We start from the raw sequence: 6,377 nt of genomic DNA, 5'->3' as shown, positions 1-6,377 counted from the left end.
GGGCGTGTCTGCAGAGGCTCCTGAAACTGCACCGCTATTTGACCGCGTTTTAGCGCCGTTTTAGACCGCGCCGGGTTAAGGTTAAGGTTAGGGTTAAGGTTAAGGTTAGGGTTAGGGTTAAGGTTAGGGTTAGGGTTGGGGTTTAGGTTAGGGTTAGGGTTGGGGTTAGGGTTAGGGTTAAGGTTAGGGTTAGGGTTAGGGTTAGGGTTAGGGTTAAGGTTAGGGTTAGGGTTAGGGTTAGGGTTAGCCATGACGCTGTAAGAGAAGTCCCGCGGTTCCTGAAACTGCCCGCGGGTTGGGGTTAGGGTTAGGGTTAGGGTTAGGGTTAAGGTTAGGGTTAAGGTTAGGGTTAGGGTTAAGGTTAGGGTTAGGGTTAGGGTTAAGGTTAGGGTTAGGGTTAGGGTTAGGGTTAGGGTTAGGGTTAGGGTTAGGGTTAGGGTTAGGGTTAAGGTTAGGGTTAGGGTTAGGGTTAAGGTTAGGGTTAGGGTTAAGGTTAGGGTTAGGGTTAAGGTTAGGGTTAGGGTTAGGGTTAAGGTTAGGGTTAGGGTTAGGGTTAGGGTTAAGGTTAGGGTTAGGGTTAAGGTTAGGGTTAGCCATGACGCTGTAAGAGGGTTAGGGTTAGGGTTAAGGTTAGGGTTAGGGTTAAGGTTAGGGTTAGGGTTAAGGTTAGGGTTAGCCATGACGCTGTAAGAGGGTTAGGGTTAGGGTTAGGGTTAAGGTTAGGGTTAGCCATGACGCTGTAAGAGGGTTAGGGTTAGGGTTAAGGTTAGGGTTAGGGTTAAGGTTAGGGTTAGCCATGACGCTGTAAGAGGGTTAGGGTTAGGGTTAAGGTTAGGGTTAGGGTTAAGGTTAAGGTTAGCCATGACGCTGTAAGAGAAGTCCCGCGGTCCCTGAAACTGCCTGCAGGCAATTGTACGTTTGACTGTTTTTAATTAAGTCTTTTTAATCACGGAAACGACGCCTTTTCTGTTCCACTGTGTCAACGCTATAATTCACTCTATAATTTAAATTCATTAAGAGCCTAATCAGCTTTTAATTATACACTTCACTCTGCAGTTCTCACACATAATGTGATAATTACAGACGCTGTTTTCAAATGCAATAAAACACAGACAAGTCACAATTAGACAATCACAAAGGTCCAAACAATTTATAATTAGGCCAGAGTAACGACCGCTTTTTATTACATATTAACATGTGACATTATTACTGTTTAGAGGGCCAAAAACACAAAGCGGAGCCCGCTCAAAAGTACCCGTCAGTGACCAGGGGCCCCCACCATGCGCGAGCACCGCCCTACTTTTCACTCAGTGAACATTGACGAAAAGTCACAAAACTCTGCACAAATCTCCTTTTTCTAAAATTAAATAAATTGTCGCGTCAGCGCCTCAAATGTACAAAAAGTGCATTGAGAGATAGGGGTGGCCCAAAAAAATCTGATGGTAGAATCATGAAATTTGGCGCAGGGGTCGATGGTGACAAGAGAAGTAAAAAATATTATTACGGCAACGACGTCCGCCCAATGTTGTACTTTTACAAACTCCTCCCAGGACGTAGTGAGCAGTGGGACAAAAGTGATCCACACGGTCTGTGCGGCGGAGCCACAAACTGGAGCTGGAATTTCTGAAATTTCCCAAATTTTAAATGTTGCTGCCGTTTGTGCAGATAAAGTCCGAATCGTGTCAAATTAGAATCAGTTGTTAAACTCTTTGCCCTAAACCTGCTTGAAGTGATAATTAATTTGGCGCCACAGCGCCCCCTACAGAGGGACATAACACAGCGCCCCCTACAGAGGGACATGACACAGCGCCCCCTACAGAGGGACATAACACAGCGCCCCCTACAGAGGGACATGACACAGCGCCCCCTACAGAGGGACATGACACAGCGCCCCCTACAGAGGGACATGACACAGCGCCCCCTACAGAGGGACATGACACAGCGCCCCCTACAGAGGGACGTAACACAGCGCCCCCTACAGAGGGACATAACACAGCGCCCCCTACAGAGGGACATGACACAGCGCCCCCTACAGAGGGACATGACACAGCGCCCCCTACAGAGGGACATAACACAGCGCCCCCTACAGAGGGACATGACACAGCGCCCCCTACAGAGGGACATGACACAGCGCCCCCTACAGAGGGACATGACACAGCGCCCCCTACAGAGGGACATAACACAGCGCCCCCTACAGAGGGACATGACACAGCGCCCCCTACAGAGGGACATGACACAGCGCCCCCTACAGAGGGACATAACACAGCGCCCCCTACAGAGGGACATGACACAGCGCCCCCTACAGAGGGACATAACACAGCGCCCCCTACAGAGGGACATGACACAGCGCCCCCTACAGAGGGACATAACACAGCGCCCCCTACAGAGGGACATGACACAGCGCCCCCTACAGAGGGACGTAACACAGCGCCCCCTACAGAGGGACGTAACACAGCGCCCCCTACAGAGGGACATGACACAGCGCCCCCTACAGAGGGACATAACACAGCGCCCCCTACAGAGGGACATAACACAGCGCCCCCTACAGAGGGACATGACACAGCGCCCCCTACAGAGGGACATGACATGTAATATGGAGGGTAAAATGTTTAGTTTTTTTTAAATTTTGCAAAAATTATCACAAAATTAAATTTTGGAATCCCGATCAAAAAAGTCAATGAGGCCCAATTGTTACGTCGTTGCCGTAGCGATGACATAAACCTCACATGTTATTTCAATGGGGAAAACGCCAAATCTCTGAAATTCGAACATGTTTACACTTTATATCTCACAAACTACGACTCCTCCCAGAGCGTTAGCTCAATGACTCCTCCCAGAGCGTTAGCTCAATGACTCCTCCCAGAGCGTTAGCTCAATGACTCCTCCCAGAGCGTTAGCCGCGTTAGCTCAATGACTCCTCCCAGAGCGTTAGCTCAATGATTCCTCCCAGAGCGTTAGCCGCGTTAGCTCAATTTCTCCTCCCAGAGCGTTAGCCGCGTTAGCTCAATGACTCCTCCCAGAGCGTTAGCCGCGTTAGCTCAATGACTCCTCCCAGAGCGTTAGCTCAATGATTCCTCCCAGAGCGTTAGCCGCGTTAGCTCAATTTCTCCTCCCAGAGCGTTAGCCGCGTTAGCTCAATGACTCCTCCCAGAGCGTTAGCCGCGTTAGCTCAATGACTCCTCCCAGAGCGTTAGCCGCGTTAGCTCAATGACTCCTCCCACAGTGTTAGCTCAATGACTCCTCCCACAGCGTTAGCTCAATGACTCCTCCCACAGCATTAGCCGCGTTAGCTCAATGAACCTTAATGTGGTGAGACTCATCTTCAGAGTCGACCATCAAAATGTATCAACATTTTTATTCTAAAAGTCACGGACTTTTCCCTTTATACGTCAAACAAAGAAGATTCAGCAGCAGGTGTGACATAAGGTCAATTGGGGCGCGTTGACCACGCCCCCTCCTCTTGCCCCTCCTCTTGCCCCTCCTCTTGCCCCTCATCGCCGCTTGCGGCTATATTTATTATTATTTGTATTATTTAAATATAGTGTTTTGGTTCATTTAAGTCATGTTTATTGTTGGACCGGCCCCGATCCCCAGACGCTTCCTTGTAGGACGGTTCCTTTTGCGGTCAGTTCCAGTTCTGCCACTTTGCATTTGCCTGTGTCGACGTGGCAACGAAACCCATTCACGACACGTCCGCTCACAACGCCGGTCGCTATGGCAACCGCCGCGCTCGAGCCAAAAGATCTGGGCCGAGAAACAGTCGAGCAGAAAACGTCTCGTTTCCTCGGTAACGTCATCCCTCCATCTTCAGCTTTTAATTTTCATCTGTTTTATCCACTTCAGCTTCTTCCTCTCCTCCTTTTCTCTCCTCCTTTTCTCTCCTTCCTCCTTTTCTCTCCTCTCCTCGGAGCCGCTATGGGAGCGGAGGCGGGGCCACGGTGGGAGTGAAGGCGGGGCCACGGTGGGAGCGGAGGCAGGGCCACGGTGGGAGCGGAGGCGGGGCCACGGTGGGAGTGAAGGCGGGGCCACGGTGGGAGAGGTGGCGGGGCCACGGTGGGAGTGAAGGCGGGGCCACGGTGGGAGTGAAGGCAGGGCCACGGTGGGAGCGGAGGCGGGGCCACGGTGGGAGTGAAGGCGGGGCCACGGTGGGAGAGGAGGCGGGGCCACGGTGGGAGCGGAGGCGGGGCCACGGTGGGAGTGAAGGCGGGGCCACGGTGGGAGAGGAGGCGGGGCCACGGTGGGAGAGGAGGCGGGGCCACGGTGGGAGCGGAGGCGGGGCCACGGTGGGAGCGGAGGCGGGGCCACGGTGGGAGAGGAGGCGGGGCCACGGTGGGAGCGGAGGCGGGGCCACGGTGGGAAAGGAGGCGGGGCCACGGTGGGAGAGGAGGCGGGGCCACGGTGGGAGCGGAGGCGGGGCCACGGTGGGAGCGGAGGCTGGGCCACGGTGGGAGTGAAGGCGGGGCCACGGTGGGAGAGGAGGCGGGGCCACGGTGGGAGCGGAGGCGGGGCCACGGTGGGAGTGAAGGCGGGGCCACGGTGGGAGAGGAGGCGGGGCCACGGTGGGAGAGGAGGCGGGGCCACGGTGGGAGCGGAGGCGGGGCCACGGTGGGAGCGGAGGCGGGGCCACGGTGGGAGAGGAGGCGGGGCCACGGTGGGAGCGGAGGCGGGGCCACGGTGGGAAAGGAGGCGGGGCCACGGTGGGAGAGGAGGCGGGGCCACGGTGGGAGCGGAGGCGGGGCCACGGTGGGAGCGGAGGCGGGGCCACGGTGGGAGTGAAGGCGGGGCCACGGTGGGAGCGGAGGCGGGGCCACGGTGGGAGAGGAGGCGGGGCCACGGTGGGAGCGGAGGCGGGGCCACGGTGGGAGAGGAGGCGGGGCCACGGTGGGAGCGGAGGCGGGGCCACGGTGGGAGCGGAGGCGGGGCCACGGTGGGAGAGGAGGCGGGGCCACGGTGGGAGCGGAGGCGGGGCCACGGTGGGAGAGGAGGCGGGGCCACGGTGGGAGAGGAGGCGGGGCCACGGTGGGAGCGGAGGCGGGGCCACGGTGGGAGAGGAGGCGGGGCCACGGTGGGAGAGGAGGCGGGGCCACGGTGGGAGCGGAGGCGGGGCCACGGTGGGAGAGGAGGCGGGGCCACGGTGGGAGAGGAGGCGGGGCCACGGTGGGAGTGAAGGCGGGGCCACGGTGGGAGCGGAGGCGGGGCCACGGTGGGAGCGGAGGCGGGGCCACGGTGGGAGTGAAGGCGGGGCCACGGTGGGAGAGGAGGCGGGGCCACGGGGGAGCGGAGGCGGGGCCACGGTGGGAGTGAAGGCGGGGCCACGGTGGGAGAGGAGGCGGGGCCACGGTGGAGAGGAGGCGGGGCCACGGTGGGAGCGGAGGCGGGGCCACGGTGGGAGAGGAGGCGGGGCCACGGTGGGAGCGGAGGCGGGGCCCACGGTGGGAGAGGAGGCGGGGCCACGGTGGGAGAAGGAGGCGGGGCCACGGTGGGGAGGAGGCGGGGCCACGGTGGGAGAGGAGGCGGGGCCACGGTGGGAGCGGAGGCGGGGCTACGGTGGGAGCGGAGGCGGGGCCACGGTGGGAGCGGAGGCGGGGCCACGGTGGGAGCGGAGGCGGGGCCACGGTGGGAGAGGAGGCGGGGCCACGGTGGGAGAGGAGGCGGGGCCACGGTGGGAGAGGAGGCGGGGCCACGGTGGGAGAGGAGGCGGGGCCACGGTGGGAGAGGAGGCGGGGCCACGGTGGGAGAGGAGGCGGGGCCACGGTGGGAGAGGAGGCGGGGCCACGGTGGGAGAGGAGGCGGGGCCACGGTGGGAGTGAAGGCGGGGCCACGGTGGGAGAGGAGGCGGGGCCACGGTGGGAGCGGAGGCGGGGCCACGGTGGGAGTGAAGGCGGGGCCACGGTGGGAGAGGAGGCGGGGCCACGGTGGGAGAGGAGGCGGGGCCACGGTGGGAGCGGAGGCGGGGCCACGGTGGGAGCGGAGGCGGGGCTACGGTGGGAGCGGAGGCGGGGCCACGGTGGGAGCGGAGGCGGGGCCACGGTGGGAGCCGGAGGCGGGGCCACGGTGGGAGAGGAGGCGGGGCCACGGTGGGACGTTTGGACGGTCAGTTTTGTTTGACCCGGTTCAAGGTTCAGATGGAACTAAAACGGACACAAAGCGGCTGCTTCAGCCTCAAGAAAACAATAAAGTCATTTTGTTCGGACCAAAGATGAGGCTGAACATTTAGTGTTTCCCTTGAATCCAGTTTGACTTTATTTGTGGAGCGTTTTATGAACACGACGGTCCCAAAGTCTGAACGAGCCTCGTGTGCGGCGCAAGAAGCAAACAAACAAACAAACAGACAAACAAACAGGAAAAACAATAAAGGCAAAAAATCAGATCATCGA

Source organism: Eucyclogobius newberryi, unplaced genomic scaffold (assembly GCF_026437365.1).
Source record: "Eucyclogobius newberryi isolate DKJ021-1_F unplaced genomic scaffold, fEucNew1.0.hap1 SCAF_244, whole genome shotgun sequence".
Classification (NCBI taxonomy): domain Eukaryota; kingdom Metazoa; phylum Chordata; class Actinopteri; order Gobiiformes; family Gobiidae; genus Eucyclogobius; species Eucyclogobius newberryi.
The sequence above is the reverse complement of the archived record's forward strand: the minus strand, read 5'-3'. Positions refer to the sequence as shown.